This window comes from Phocoena sinus, chromosome 2, assembly GCF_008692025.1.
Source record: "Phocoena sinus isolate mPhoSin1 chromosome 2, mPhoSin1.pri, whole genome shotgun sequence".
Lineage (NCBI taxonomy): Eukaryota > Metazoa > Chordata > Mammalia > Artiodactyla > Phocoenidae > Phocoena > Phocoena sinus.
In genome coordinates this window covers 54220847-54236949 of record NC_045764.1, presented here as the reverse complement: position 1 = coordinate 54236949, position 16103 = coordinate 54220847, and the positions used below count along the sequence as shown (strand labels likewise).

The window sequence follows — 16103 nt, the reverse complement described above, 5'->3', positions numbered from 1 at the left end:
AGGTCTAACAGCACATTGCCAATGGGGTTTAGGAAAAGCTAGCAGATTCTGTGAGGCATTCTTGGAGGCTGTCAGTGGATTGTTCATGTAAGCTTTTCGGTTTTCAGAGGGAACATTGATCCATCTCTTTAGCCCCTGACTCCGTGGCTGAGCTCCACCAAGGGGTAGGATCAGAGGTGCCATGGAGAGGGGTCAGAGAAGGCTGGGGAAACAGTTCTTGAACTACTGCTTATGAAACCTAGTCAATGGGACCAGCTGTGGTCAAGGGGAGGGGGGGTCCTTGTGAAATGGAGCAGGACCCTGTGGGGCCTTCCCAGGACAGATTCGCCCCCTCTCCACTATGTCCTCAGCCTGCCTTTTGTCTGAAGAAAAACTTTAGTCAAAGAATAAGTTTAATTAGAGAAGTTTAAAAAAAAAATCAGAAGCAAAAGAAAGCGGTCAAACAGGACCAAATAAATAATAATAGTTTAGTCATTAAGCAAAGTCAAGGACATTTAGTTCCCCCTGAAAGGCTATCGATAATGTTCTGAGCCATATCCTTTGAGCTGTTTTGCAGATACTGAAGCCCCCACCAGGTGAAAGAAGTTAACTACATGATGACCAGACTGTAGCCATGATGTAAGCTGCCACAATTCTAATAACTGGCCCCAAGGAAATGGGAAAAAATCGACCCTGGAACTCAAGATTAACTGTACTTAAAACAATCAAGATGATTCTCATCAGACCACTTCATGACTAAGATGACTGTCAGAGCTGACTGTGCTGTTTCTGCATGTAGCCCCTTCCCTCCTCCTATACACCCCTTAAACTCACCTTTAAAAGCTCTTGCCCACTGATTGGCAGGGGGGAGTCAGCCTTTGGACATGAATCCACCTCTTGCCCCTGGTTGCTGGCCTCCTGAAAGCAACCTTTCCTTTCTACCAACACTGGCCTCTCGAGTATTGGCTTTAGGGTGGCCAGCAGCCAGACCTGAGTTTGGTAACACTTGTGAGCCTAGTGACTCTAAGCAGGTCTCTGGTGCCCATAAACACCCTTGGAGCAAGCTCTTGGAACTTAGAAGATGTAGATGCCCTCTGGAGGTAATCTTGCTAAAGCTTGCAAGGGAGAGTGACACAGTGTGGGACAAGTCCCCTTCCTCCTTCAGAGGGCCTGACGGCTGCCCTGCCAGGACAACTGAAGGCAAGAAGCAGCCACAGCCTCCCAGGCACCACACCCTCCCCTGCAGGGAAGTGAGCTGAGCTCAGCTCACTCCTGCATCTGTAGCCAACCTGGGGGTCCCAGCAGCCAGGAAACAGCTGTTCACCTGGCCCACTGCACCACCCTCTCCACTCCTTTTCCTCCCTGGATAACTTGGACTGTACTCCTTGTGTGTGTATCCTGCCTGTCAAGCCACTCAGCCCTGGAAAATGTTCAGGTATTCAGATCAACTTCAACTTCCTGGACAGAACTGTGAGATGCCTGAATTGATGCCAGGGGCCAGGTTGGAGATTCATTCAGAAACTTAAGGAGGATTGACTTTCTGAAGTAGACCTTAATGGGCTATGAGACCTTTACCCCTGGCTTGGTGACAGTTGGAACTCATGGCTACTTTTGAAACCGAGTCCCCCTAAAATTGAGTTCCCTTGCTGAGTTTATGATTATCTCTCTATCCAAAATGGTATTCCCTTGCTGTTCTTCCCTGACCTCAATCCCTTTCTTGTCCCCTCAGACCTCAATACTGGGCTAACTGAAGGCTAATCAACCAGAGTCAGATGACTCAGATTGCTGTTGTCAATACATCATTAATGTACAACTCAGGTTGTCTCTCCAGGGCAAGATGATCTCACAGGAACCACCCTCCCCACTCCCAACCATGGACCACCTGGCCAAAGAATCAGAAACTGGAAACATCCTGACCCCCGAAACTATGACCAAGAAATGTCACAAATGTCTCAAGGCAATGGTTAGTTCCAGACGCTTTGTTCTTCCCTTTAAAAACACCTGCAACTCAAAAGTCAAGTTGGGGTGAATATGAGGTTTTCTCCCACTCCCATGCTTGGAACCCTGTAATAAACCTTTACTTTGCTGCAAACTTCTGCTGTCAGAAGTTTGCAGCTGGGTTTTCTGTGCCCTGGGCACACCAGCCTTTGCTCAGCAACACTCCAATCCGTCAGGCAGGCCTGGTCATCTGCATGGAATAACCTCAATTTTGGCATTGGTTGGCTGTTGACTCAGACTAATGAACCAATCTTGTCACAGCCCCTCAAAGTCTAACCTGTTGAGATCCAGGACAGGGTAGCCCATGTTTCCCAACTGAGTCCTGAAAAAAATCAAGGAGTGATCTGGCTCCAGGCCAAAAACTTGTGTGGTTTATCAGGCTCAACCTCAGGCAAGCCCAAGCCTTTGCCTGGAGGCCTCAGGAGGAAGCTGCCCTCCCCACACAGACTGGGACAGGCAGGCTTGGCAGTCTCTGGGAACAGCAGTAAGCACGCTGCTCCCTCCAGCTGTGTTCTTGGGCATATTTGCTTTCCTAGCTTGCGTGTCCTCATTTGGAAGCCTCCTTCTGGGCCACCACATTTGGTCTTTTTTGTTGTAAGAGATAAAAGTGCACACTGAGTCAATAAAGAGTCATGGTTTCTGCCATGATTTCATCATAGATACAGAAAGTGGAAAGTCATGGAGGATGTGTCAGGGGCAGCCACTTGATGTCATTCCAATCCCAGTGTCCCCCTACTGAATGCTTGCGAAAGCCAATGGGAGGCTGATGATCCTTTAGGTGGGAGGTTTGGGGCACAGGACTAAGGCCATGGTAGTGAGGAAGGGGAGCAGAGGACCACTGGGGTCTCTTTAGAAGGTCAGCTCAAGGGAACATCACAATTGAGTAGATGTAGATTATGAGTGAAAATAAGTGAGAAAGACACTCTCAGGTTTTCCTATGTGGGTGAACCTGGAGTCAGTGGGCACATTATGGACATTTAACTCTTTATCTCTAACATCCACTCCTTACAAAAACATCCTTAAAGAGTAAGAACTGGGTCATCTTCTCTGGGCTGTCTATAACACCTAGCTGTTTGGACCACTTAGAACAGAGTCATTATATGCTTCTAGGATGAGCTTTTAGCCTTACACTCCCATAGGCACTGGGGTGGATGTTTAGCCCCATGAGCTTGATAACTGTCTCTGGGGCTCACTGAAGGGCTCAGAATGCGCTCCCCAAGATCCCCACATCTGCTTGACCCTGTCTACAATAGAGGTTGTGCCTCCAGGGCTTAGCTCCTGTGTCATCAAAGTCCAAAGCATGGAGTTTAGAAAAATTTAACCCTCAGGACACATTTATGCTTTTGCATCCTCACTTACTTAGTACAGTAAGTCCCATACATACGAATGAGTTCTGTTCCAAGAGTATGTTCATAAGTCCAATTTGTTCGTAAGTCCTACAAAGTTAGCCTAGGTACCCAACTAACACAAACGACTGTATAGTACTGTACTGTAATTGGTTTAGAATATTTTTCTCACAAATGATACATAAAAAGCAAACACAAAAAATAAACATTTTTAATCATACAGTACAGTATCTTGAAAAGTACAGTAGTGCAATACCAAAGCTGGCATACAGGGGCTGGCATTGAGTGAACAGGCAAGAAGAGTTACTGACTGGAGGAGGGAGGGGTGGTGAGAGATGGTAGAGCTGAAGGATTGTCAACAATAGAAGATGGAGGGCAAGCTGCAATTTCATGTGAACTAACTTACGTGATTGGACATGCAAATGCACGTTCACATCTTTGAAAGTTCGAAACTTGAAGGTTCGTATGTAGGAGACTTACTCTATATTTACTGTATATTTATTTATATCTTAATGTGAATATAGTATTAACCCCTTTTGAAAAACAAAATTCAACTGAATCGGTTTTAAAGCTCTCATTGGCTCTATTTGACGATTCATGAATTGGGCAGCATTCAATCTAGCAGATAGAAAGGAGCTCTGAGAAATTGCACAACATTAAGAAAACTTTTATAGGCAAAAGGGGGTGGGACAAAGAAGTAATACTAGGCAGAAAAGCAGATTGGTTATTGCAAGTTTACTTTCCTTAGGAGAATGACAGGGGTCTATCAAGCAAATGACTTCACTGGTGATGATCAGGTGATTCTTTGTTGACTGGTTTAAGATTCCACTCCTGAGAGAGCAGAAACTGTAATTAAGTCTCAGTTTAGTGAGGTGGGAGCTTAGTAGATGCAACTCCATGTTGGGTCTTGTTTGTCTTGTTTTTAACACCGTTTTGAAATAATTCATAAGATTTATTAATACATTATCATGAATGATTTATTTTTATTAACAAACAAACAAAACAGAGTGAAACAAGTATAGCCCTATAAGGGAAAGTGTGAAATGCAGTGAGAGTAAACCAGCTGATGAGAAACTAGGGTTTTTGCGGTTTATGCAAATATTAGGAAAATGGGTCACTGCCAATTCTACCCCACATTAAGTCATATGCCACAAGATAATTTCAGTTGTTTTGCTCCTCCCTCAGAAAGCACTAAGAAGAACTCATGCCTTTTAATAAAGCAGGCTTCTATAAAATGTCAATTGCTTTTTTGTTTTTTATAAGCATTTTGCTTTATCAACAAAAATGGAGCATCCTTTACTGAGGCGGCAGATAGAGTCATTGTTCTTATCTGCACAGGCACTCAAAGTGGGAAAGGAGATCAGAGCCTAGAGAGAGGACAGTGGGAGACAATCCTGAGAAATTCCGGGTTAGGCTTGGATGAGACTTGAAAACAAGACCAACACTTTCATAGATGTCACACATCATGCCTTTTCCCTGCGTAAGCTTGTGCTTCTCCTCCGCTGAGGGAGAACGTCTGTTTCTCTGCTCCCTTGAATCTGAGCTGGTCTGGGACTGCATTGACCAACAGAATATAGCAGAAGTGACCCTAAGCCAGTTCTTCACTTAGCTTTTAGGAGGAGTGGTCATTCCTGATCTTTCCTTTCGGAAACCAGCCACCATGTAAAAAATGAAACCACCTTGAGATCACCATGCACAAGAAGCTCACAGCATGTATAGAAGCCATGGAGAAAGATGCCACATGGTGAAGTCCTGACCTCAGCCCAGCCCAGCAACCAGCTGAATCCAGCCAAGTGAGTGACTGGTAGGTGTCATGTGAAACAGGAAAACCACATTGCTGAGCCCTTCCTGAATCATGAGCAAAGTAATATGGTTGTTTCTAAGCAAGTAGGTATTGGGGGTATTTTGTTATGTAAGCTCAAAATCAAAACCTCTAGCTTCAGAGAAGATTGTCAGATAAAAATCCAGTAAAGCTAAGTATGGTAAATTCTGGGCTTGTTTCTTCTGCTCTGTATTGCAGGGGGCTATAAATCTATGAACATTCCAATTTGCCTGGCCAGCTGGATTCTGATTAGGTTCAGTCACTTGGAGATACTGACAGGAGTTTGGAAGGTAGGAGGAAGGGGTAATTTTTCTTTTTCTCTTTTCGGGAACAGTGACTGACCCCAGGCTCCAGTGTCTTTGGCATTTCCAACAGAGGTAACAGGAGCTGTCCATGTACTTCCGTAGTACCAGCAGCTGAGGCAGTGTTGTAAATAAGTACATGCTTCAATAGTGGCCACTGCAAGTGGCTGAGTGACTGCAGACTTAGCAGCCTGGGTGGTTCCGGCTGTATTATCTTCAGACTCCAAAATGTCAGCAGTAAGATGCTCCTAAGTCTGCTAATGCCACCTCATTCCTCTTTGTTCCTCTATCCCTTCATCTATTAGAAATTCCTGAAGTGTTTTCTATTGTTGAGCTAGACATCCACATACATAGTTTTTGTAGCCAACAGTGCTTTCAGGAAACAGACACTCAAAGATGAAAATTTGAGATAGATTATCTTTCCCTGGGCATAAACACAGTAATGACCTCATTATCAGTTGAAAATGAAATGCTGGTAGTTCATATATGCAGTAATAACATATTTACTTAAATTATAACCTGACATTACCTAGAATAATAGGTCTATTGAAGGTAAGGTATTCAATCAACTACAGTGACGGTGGGATGGCTATTTCTGATTGCACTGGAGAGTTACCTAATGAAAATGACTTACTGAAGGCTTTAAACTCTCAACTCAAGATATGGTCAGAGAACTAGAGATCTATTACTGTGGTCCTCAGGCAACCCATTATCTTTTATAGAAATAAGTAATAAGAGGTACAGCTGAAAATCATGCCCATAATTTGATTCTGCAAGTTGCAGAATTACAATATAAGTTAGGTTCATAGCCTCTCCATATCACTTAAGTGAAACTCAAGGTAGGGATTAAGAGAGAATGGAACCCAAATGCATGGATATTTGATCCATGGGGGGATATTTGATTTGGCTTAGATGAACAGAGAATTATAAAACCCAAATTTCTTTGAGGTTTTTCTTGCCAGTGGAAATAGGCCCTCCCATTGTTTGAAGGAAGCCAGGCTCCCTTGCTTGAAGACTCAATCAGTGTTTTTAAGACTTTAGTGTGCATAAGAATCACCCGAGTACCTTGTTAATATGCACGTTTTGACTCAGTAGGTCTTGGGTGTAGCCTGAAATTCTGCATTTCTAGAAAGCTCCCAGAGGAAGCCAATGCTGCTGGTTCACAGACCACGTTTTGCACCAAGGGACTTAATAATATGGATCTTACCCATTAAAGTTACCTTGCAAGGGGATGCCAATTCCTTTGCAAGGACCAGGTCCACCCTCACCACCCTTCAAAGCTTCCAGATCCCAAACTGGAATTCAATCTCAGCCTGGCCCAGGAGGTCAGGTATGATTCAGCCTAAGATATTTTAGACATTGAAATAATTGTAAGATTATGCCAATTTATATTAGAAGAAAGGTAAGGAATATGTGTGGGAATGGATCCTAAGATTGCTAGACCAAGGAGGCAGAAGATAATGTTGGGGGTCAAACTTGTTGATATGGATCTATGTCATATAAATATAGTATGAGAATCTGGGAATGGCTATAAGTCCAAGTTTGCTTGGTTAGTTGACTGAAACCTGAACCAGCAGTGGCCTGCCTCCATTGAGGTTGTAAAACCATACAACCACAGTAGAGGGTAGATTAACATCTTTAGGGCATTAGGTAAATAGTCATGTTGGAGTAGGATTTATCAAATGTGAACACACACCTGCCCATCCACTGTGTCCCCTAGAGAGGTCCAGAAAATGTTTCCTTGATTAAAGGATTGAGAAATACATTGGTAAAGAGAGCACCAGCTGCTTGAAAACCCTTTGGTAGGAGTCTTCCACAAGCCAGGGCCCCTGAGAAAAGCCACTTGGGTTCCTGATTCAATGGGAATCTCGGAATCCCAGAGTGCAAGAGTCCAAGAAGCAGACACACCAGGAAAAAGGTGACCTGGAGGAACAGGAATCTTTGGCAGTGGTGTCCTAGAAATGAAATCAACGGGCTGTCTACTGGAGTATTATTTGATATGTACAATTAAGAAACTCTAGGTTTGGTGGCCAGAAACTTGGCTTGAGTCACTACAATGGACTGTACTGCCTGTGGTCCAGTACCAAGAGCCAAGTCAGTTCCCAGTCTCTTTCCACTGAAGGAAGGATGGACTGAGTCCACCTGAGGAAGGACCCTGCGGCACTGCCACAAGAATAGGCTGTACATACGTGCCCGACCCTTCCCCCAGAGGACCTATGGGCATTTATTCTGTTGACTTACTGGCTTTGATTTGACACTCATCCCTTCCTGCAGTTGTGATAGGGATGGAATAGGAAGGTTATACAGGTAGTTGTAGACATTCCAGTAGGGGATGATAGATAGAGAGGGAAACCTAGGGAAATTTGGGAGACCACTGTTAAGTTAATGATTGCTCAAGAAAGCTATCGGAACTTCGAGGAATGAGGCAGGCTTACTTAACTGCAAAGCATGAGATATGCCCCCAGGTCATTAAGTGAAAGAAAAAAAATGTTACCACCCTTCTGCTGATTTGAATAAATGCTATGACCGACCTAGTTTGACCTCATAGGGTCAGACATTCTCCTGCCCCATACAAAGGAGGAGTGAGTGATGTATGTCTACTAGAAGAATGAAGAAGGCAGTCTTTTCCCCCTCCCCCACTTTCCTTTGATTACAAAAATGTAGCCCACTTAATCCTCGGGGCAGAGCCCCTCGCCTGCCAACTTGCAACTCTCACAAGCGTCCTAGATCTACTTCTCGCCTATCACTTTGCCCCTCGCTGAATTCCTTCTGTGCTGAGACACATGAAACCTGAGCCTCAGTAAGTCCAGACACCAGGTGAGTGAATCTAATTAAAAGGCCGTGGGTTCAAGTGCCAATCTGGGTTTAGGCTGGGTTCAAGTCCCGCCACGTGGGTTCAAGTCCCAATCTGAGGTGCACAGTTTCAGTTAGGCAGCTCCGAATTATTAGTATTAATGTTGTTGTTGTTATTTGTTTTTCCTGCTCCTCCAGTACTTTTGTGTGGTTCACTGGAGCTTGAAATAAAAAGTTTATCTCAAAGTGGTTCCAGTGGGTGTGAATGTACCTGATTCTGTTATGTATAATTCAAATCTCCTACTTGACAAATGACACAATCATATTGCCTCCTGATTCTTGGAGTGGGGGCTACTGTGGTGAGAAAAGACAAAATGGTAGCCCCTGGACGTTCCCCTTCTTACAAAGGTAGTAAACCAAAAGTGATGCTGCATCCTAGGGAGAATTAGGGAGGTTAGTGCCACCAACAAAGACTTGCAAGATGCAAAAGTTGTCCTGTCATATGACTAATTATTAACACATCTACTTGACCTATGCAAAAGGCACATGTTTCTTCATGCCCTTACTTCCCTGGTTAGTAACTGTTTGAATCTGCACTTTGGTATTCTGGAAGATCTAGGAGGCTGAAGCCTTTATCCTGAAAATAAGAAACCAGACATGGAAAGGTTTTTGTACCTGGGAGGGCACCATAGGGTCCTGCTTGGTTTCGTATGCATAGAAAGGAAGATTTTATTCCCATCCTGGAAATGGCTTAGAAGCTGGGGAAGGTTTCACGGCCCTTTCCACTTCTGAAAATTTGAATTTGCAAGGAGTGCTTACCTCAACCTAACCATGTGTGTGATTCTATCCGGAAGCTGATTCCATGCCTCATTAACCCATGTCATGTTCTGTGGAAGCTGGTTAGATGAATGGATCTTTCCTCACTGTCTACATCCCTGTGCAAACCTCTGTTAAAGCTGTATTTCTATTTGGAGACCTCTTAATTACTTTGTCTCCAGCCTAGTGATTCCTGCTTCAGGAAGATTTTTGCTTCCCTCCACCGTGTCCTCAAACATCAACTGCTCCTGGGGCGGCTCTTCCAGGCTCTTTCTCACCTCTTTCTCACTGGCTCTCTATCCTCCTGCCAGAAACACTTAGTGGGAGGCAGAAAGCAGTGAATTGGCCAGCTCATTAGAATTCCCTGTGTAAAAGAAATGCTAATTATGTAATTAAGTGAGGTGATGGAAGTGTTAACTAACCCTATGGTGGTAATCATTTCACAATATATGTGTATCAAGTCATCATGTTGTACACCTTAAACTTACACAATATTATAATGTCATTTATAAGCTATATAATGTCATCGTAATTCTGGGAAGAAAATAAAAGAGAATTCCTTTGTCTAATAGACTTTTACTAATAAATATTATAATTTATTGTGATATTTTAAATGAATTATATCAAGGGCAAAAATAACAATACTGTTTACACAACCTGGACGTCGTGGCTTTATGAATTACAGGGTGGCAGCGTGGGTCTTCAAGCTCACAACCCCGGCTAATGAATTCCAGCTTTCAACAATTATATTTAGTCTTTTTCCTAAGACGTGTCTAAATTCACTTAATGGTGAATTTCTCAACCTGGATTCTAAAAGCTTCCTCTTTTCCCACACCGGGAGTCGAACCCGGGCCGCCTGGGTGAAAACCAGGAATCCTCACCGCTAGACCATGTGGGAACCGCTAACTCAGTTTCAAAGTGGAAGTCAATTGAATCATTCCCGTCTGCTTCCGCTTTCGTTGCTCTGTCCCGCCTTCGAGTCAAAGCGGCCTTCTGCGCTTGCGCAGATCTTTGGCGCTCGGGACTACTGGTCTGGTGTGGGCTGTGCTGCTTTTCTGCGCGCTGAGCCTGGAACCCGGCGCGGGGGCCTACGGCCTGCCGAGACCCCTCACACCCCGCCTCGGGGAGCCGACCCTGCACACTCAGTCCCCGGGAGGCCGCTCTCGACCCCCACCCACCCCGCCCGGGGAGCCTCCGCCCGACCCTGCACACCCAGCCCGGGGAGCCTATGACCTAAATTTCTAAAAAGCTGTGTTAGAAGGCTCCGCAGTGAGATTTAAGAAAAGAATGGTTTGAGTAACGCACAAAGCAGGTTGTGAGCCTGGCTCCCAGGTCTCAGTTTCCCAGGTTTGTCGCTGAGGGTAACTTTTATTAGATCAGATTTTTACAATCATGATGTTTAAGGTCATAGGGTTTTTAAGTGGAATTTTGCACTTAGAAGGTAATGCATGAAGCTCAGAATAGCTCCTGGGGAACGTTTTGGGGCAAAAGACCTTTAGAGACTACCGTTTTTAAGACATTGTTTAGGGATGGCCTTACATCAATAAAACTAAAACAAAACACCCCAAACCATAAAGGAAGAATCCATACATTGCACTACTTTAACAACTCATACCTTGGGGGAAAAAAAGTAAAACAAAACTACTGACTGGGAGATAAACATGTACACCCCACCTAAGAGATTGGTGTCCCATATAGAAGGAAACTACATATGATTTATAGGAAGACAAATACTGCAATATAAAAGTGAGAACTTGTGAAAAGGCCACTTGGAGAGGAACCCCAAGGCTAAAATGCATCTGAAAAAAATTTCAAACCTCACTGGCTCCAGGCTAGCATTAGGCCAAAAAGTAAGTGTGAAATGTTAAAAGCTGGCAAGTATGTGGGTAAAAGGAAGCTCTTGGAAACTCATAAAACTTGATCAGGGAGGCAAGTTGTCACAATTTCCTGAACCTGCTTATGACCAAGCAATTCTATTTTTAAATTTTTGTATAACCGGTATGTTCTGGAATTTCCTCTCAGTGAACACGAAGAAATGCTGCTATGAAAGTAATAGGCGGACCATAGGGAGGATAAAGGGCCAGCATCACCCTAAGCAAAAGTCAGGGAAGGGTGGAGATTCTTAATCTCTAAGAATTTCAAATGTCTGTGTGATTAAAAAAAAAAAATTCTTAATAATTGAAAATATTTGTGGGATGAAAAGGACCATACATAATGTCTACCGATGAGCCACAGACTGGAAGAAAATGTTTGATAGGAAAATGTGACTATCCTTACTATATACAAGGGAAAAAACTTTAGCAGCTTAGCTCCCTGGGAAAAAACCACAGGGAAAGGGGATTGAGAGAGGAGTTCTGATTAGTCAATAAATTGGGGAATAGCTCAGTCTTGCTTGTAACCATGGCAGTACAATTTAAAACAATGCTAATACATCCAGGGTTAGGGAGGAAGTGAGGACACAAACTCAATGGAAATGGCCATAGCCCCTCTCTGGGGCTGCAGCCCACGCTTCTCTTCCCCATGGCTCATCCACACCTGAATGGGGAGGTTTCCCAGGCCTTGCAGGAGGGGCCAGAGCCACAAGATGGCATGAGAGTGGCCCCTGGCTTTCACTGTGTGGCAGTCACTTGCCAACCACCAACACATACATTGCATTGTTTCGTCTAGAAATTGTTTTATTGCACTGAGTCATGGTAATTTGGGGCTTGTTAGTACTACACTAAATAATGCCTTAGGTTCCTAAAATAGGGGCAACAGTCATGGAAAAGAATTTTCTAGTAGGTGATTAAGCGACTTTTTTCATTTTGTTTTTGGTAAAAACAAGTACAGCAAGAAGGCTTGAATATTTTGCTTTATTTTACAGAGCACTGTGGCAGGATTCATATCTTCTGTTTGGCACTATAAACTGAAGTAATTTTTGAAAAAATTAGTAGTTAATATCTCACATTTCTATCTTTTATTGCATATTTGATGGATTTTTAATAATTTAGACTTAAGAAACTTTTAGATCTGAAATGTAGCCTTGGGGATATGCAAGGCCAGAACCTCAAAAATATCCAGGAGCTTAAAATAACTTGCCCCAAATCATCCAACTAATAGATTTAGTGAAGTTCTTTTGGAGATCATCATGGATTGACTCCATGATAAGGATAATATTAGAATATGCTGAAATGAATGAAATCTAGAAAACAATTTCTCCGTAAAGAAATAGGAAATTACAGGGACAATATACATTCTGAATAAAAAGTTACTAAATTCCAATGTCTTTAAATGAGGTGGGAGGTGTAATATTAAGACAGGCTGGGACCTAGGACCTGGGACCTTTTGCTACAGTGCTTGTACCTGGACAAACGTCTCCTTGCACAACAAAATACAAAGAAACTATGAGGGACTAAAAATAACTGCATGAATGTGCACTTGGGGCAAATTATGAACAATAAAATACAAAAAGACCAGAAACCCAATTGCCACTTCTGAGTTATCAGGAGAAAATCAGGGTATTGTGCATGATCCCTGCACAGGGTACCACCAAGGGGGTGAGCAGACCACCTAAGCCATCCCTCCAGCCCAATCCATGGATCTGCCCCATTCCTCACCCCATTTAAGGGACCAGTTCCCCACCCTTCACAGGGAGTGAGCAAAGGAAACTGTTACTTGTTTTCTCATGCTTCATTGGGTACCAATAAAGTCTTGCCTGAATTTCTCATCTGGCCCATTATCAATTTCTATTGATTGAAGAGTCCAAGAACCTGGGTCAGTAACAATATTACTGGTAATAAATTTTTTATTAACTTGGATAACCTGAAGGTTAAAGTAGAATAATATGAATAGCTTGTGTGTGTGTGTTTGTGCATATAAATTTTTCCTGCCTTTTGATGTCAGATATCTCTGGCATAAATCCTAAATCCAAAAACTGACTAGCTGTTAATTTTTGGAAAAAGTACTGAATCTTTGAATATGAGTTCTCCCCGTTCACCCACCAGTAACAATATATAACAGTGAGTCATTGTGAGGGCAAGTTCTTAGCATCCAGCCCAAAATGAAGGTGGTACTTGCCCAGTGTTAGTTGCCACTGGTCACTGTCACCCCCAGAGGCTCTGGCAGAAGGTGTTGATCTGGCCACCCTGACTCAGCTACACAACAGGATAGATCCGTACCTCCTTTACTGATGGATCTTCTGGGTGATTGATTCTCCAGCTGGTGTTTGGCTCTGATTGAGGAAGTTACCTGCATTTCACCATTACTCGCTCTGGCTGCCCAGACCACTGGAAGGAAGCTACAGTGATTGCTGGAGTGTACAAGGCCAATATTTGGCCTTCCTTTTTGGAGAGATTTTGTGCGTTATCTCTGTATTTGGATGTGTGCTCTTTCCCTTCTGCTCGCTTTCTTTCTTTCTTTTTTCAGTACCAATAAGTCTTTATTCATTGTATTTTCCCAAGGAAAAGAAGGGTGTTACAAAATGATAGCAAATGGGAAAGGAAGTACCTGGTACAGCAAAATCAACCGTCAAATAAACGCTGCCCAGATGGGGTTGCCAAAGCCCAAGGGCGCTCAGTCTCCTGCAGTTCAGTAATGAGGGGAAGGGATGAGGAAAAGAACAGACAGGTACATGCTTTTCTACCCTCCCTCCCTCCCTCCCTCCCCATAAATTCAAGATTTCACACAAAGCTTTGGTTTCTATTAGTAAACATGGAGTTACATTCATCTGTCTCCTATTAAACAATCTTGTGGCCACTTTGACATAAGTTTCTTGCACCTGCATGAAAGTTCTTGAGGGACTTGGATATACATTCATCCTTCCTTTCGTGGTCTCCCAACCCCACTTTCTACATGGAAGTCCCCCTCATTGCTCCTTCCTACCCTAGGATTAGAGATTAAATCCATCCAAAGACAGCAGTCTGTCTGGCATGAATCACATCAAGGAATGGTCATGACTCAGGAGATTGGGAACAAGGGATGGAGAGTTCTTAGCTTCTTCAGGATTTCTGCACAAGTCATTTAATCACAGACACCCCACAAATTAAACATATAGGTATATGGGCTATTTTTTAGGGGCGGTATGAAGGGGGAAAGAAAAGGGGGTAGGAATCCAGTTTTTAGGACAGAAGATCTTGTTCAAAATAGGAAATAGAGGAAGGGGGACACAAAAGAAAGTGTGGCTCAAGACCACCCACTTCAAGAAGAGGGGCCCCCAAGCTTATGTTTCAGATCTTTTTGGCTGGTGCAGAACCTTTTGTCAAAGATATTTTGGCTATTTTTCTCAATATAACAAGAAGTTTTTAAACAATAAAACCCCAAAAGAACATGGAGAAGACCAACACATTATATTTACACAAACTAGGCCACCTAGCAGTCACCAAATCAGCTACTTGTGAAGTCCTATGAAGCCCAGACAAATACAATAACTAGAGGGGGGCAGCAACTGGGGGAGACAAAAACCCAGGATCAGACACACATCACCCAATGTGTTCTCTTGCATTTGCTCCCTTACAACACAGTGAGGTAGGTTTGCAGTGATCTCACAGCATGTAAATGAAGTCCCCTTTTCTCCTTTAGCTCATGACACTAATCTCTGTTGCAGCAAGGCAGGACACTGGCTCTGGGAACCACAAAGAAGCCATCCCTCTGGAAGCCAAGGGTGAAAAGCCCAGAATTGTTAAAGGTTAAGGATCTTGTCCTTACTTCATATGTCCATCCCTGGGAAGCTCAAGATGGGTACAGAGGCATCGTTCTTAAAACCGGTCCCTACCAACTCACATTTTTTACAAAAAATGCACACAATATACCCTATTGTGCATGGTAGGCCTAGCCCAATCCAGTGAAGGATGGATCTGGTATGTAAAGCAAGTCAGTGCCCTGGAATTAGAGGTCTGGAACAGGAATACTTTATCACACATACCGATGACCTCTGCCTAATCTTGGCTTCCCCTCTCTGCACCTTTTACCTGGACCAGCCTCTCCTAACCTCTCTGTACCACCTTTTTCTATTCAGACCAATTTCCAGTCTTTCAGTAGAAGGAGACCAAGTCATGGTGCAACCCAGTTAAAACCTAGTCTCCCGTGAAACACTGAAGATGGAGGGGTTTCAAGAGGACACTATGGCAGAAAAGCCAGCTCTAATTGACAAAAATGATGTAGTTCAATAGGCTATACACTCCAAAGAGTTGTTCTCTCTGGTGATACAGCAACAAAAAGTTTTCCTGCTGTGTAGACCTGCAGCTTCTGCTGACTTATCCCTGAGATCGCTCACATACCTGAGAACACAGTGCAGGAATGAGGACCTTAGATTAAAATACACAAAAATAAAAAACCAGAATATTTATATTATGAAAAAAAGAGTTAAAATGCACAAGATACATCATTTATTCAGAGCTAGTGCAGTTGGCATCCTGGAGAAAGTGGGACCCAATGTACAGTCATCCAAGGGAGCAAACAAATAAAATTGTATTGGCCCAGAATGGGGTGGGAATGAACTGAGAAGCAGCAGGTCTACAGCTGTACCCACAACCACCCCTTTTGCCTATCATCACAACCCACTGCTTCTGACAGTTCTCAGCACTCTATCCCAAGTGGGGGCTATGAGGAGACAAGATGTGGAAAACCCTGCCTTACTACTGAGATATTTCCTCCCACAGATGGTGGTGGCTTGTGGGTTTAGGTATATCAATCTGGTCTCATGCTTAATCTTTTCGCTCTGGCATGGGAAATATTATTCCATACCCTTATTTAAGAGTAAAACAACTTTCCTATCCAGGCCACTTTCAAAAGCTGGAGATTCTGAGGGTGGAGACTCAGATAAAGCATGCAGGGAGGGTTACCCCACAAAGCCCTCACGTGCATTTGGATAGAGCATGATTGGAGTTCCTTTGCCTCACCCCTTCTCCCAAACCAAGAGGGAAGAGGGGGTGACGTTACGAACCGGCCTGAGATATATGGCAGTGCCAGCTGCCCCCTACCCACCCTGTCCCCACTTTCTCCACTCTACCAATTGATGCCTGTTCCTCAAAACTTTCTGATCACAAAAGGATAGCCCCCACCTGCTGTGGC

At 43.6% G+C, this 16103-nt stretch overlaps 1 non-coding gene across 1 annotated transcript; it reads right to left on the bottom strand.

Moving 5' to 3' along the window:
* Nucleotides 1-9882: 9882 nt before the first annotated feature.
* TRNAE-UUC lies at nucleotides 9883-9954 on the bottom strand. Its single transcript has one exon. It is a non-coding gene; the product is annotated as a tRNA-Glu (tRNA).
* Nucleotides 9955-16103: the final 6149 nt, after the last annotated feature.